General features: G+C 38.1%; 1 protein-coding gene across 1 annotated transcript in view; it reads left to right on the top strand.

Moving 5' to 3' along the window:
• Positions 1-310, top strand: part of LOC107728340 (neurexin-3b-like) — a 250,258-nt gene that overhangs the window by 37,024 nt on the left and 212,924 nt on the right. The gene's annotated exons all lie outside the window — the stretch shown is intronic.

The following is a 310-nucleotide window of genomic DNA, read 5'->3' as shown; positions in this document are numbered from 1 at the left end:
TACCCTTGTCATTATACAAATTTATGTCCTCATTTGTCACAAAAACGTGCACACAAACACACACTCACACTCTCTTTAACACAAACACACACACACACACACACACACACGTCTGGTTTACTGTCCTTGTGGAGACTGTCCATAGGCGTATTGGTTTTTAAACTGTACAAACCATATATTCTATTGCCCTACACCAACCCTATATCTAAACCTACCCCTCACAAAAAAAACTTTCTGCATTTTCAGATTTTCAATACATTCCATTCTGTGTGATTTATATGCGTTTTGAAAAGTGGGGACATGGGGTAAT

Source organism: Sinocyclocheilus rhinocerous, unplaced genomic scaffold (assembly GCF_001515625.1).
Source record: "Sinocyclocheilus rhinocerous isolate Xijiao unplaced genomic scaffold, SAMN03320098_v1.1 scaffold277, whole genome shotgun sequence".
NCBI lineage: Eukaryota > Metazoa > Chordata > Actinopteri > Cypriniformes > Cyprinidae > Sinocyclocheilus > Sinocyclocheilus rhinocerous.
This window is presented reverse-complemented; position numbering and strand designations above follow the sequence as displayed.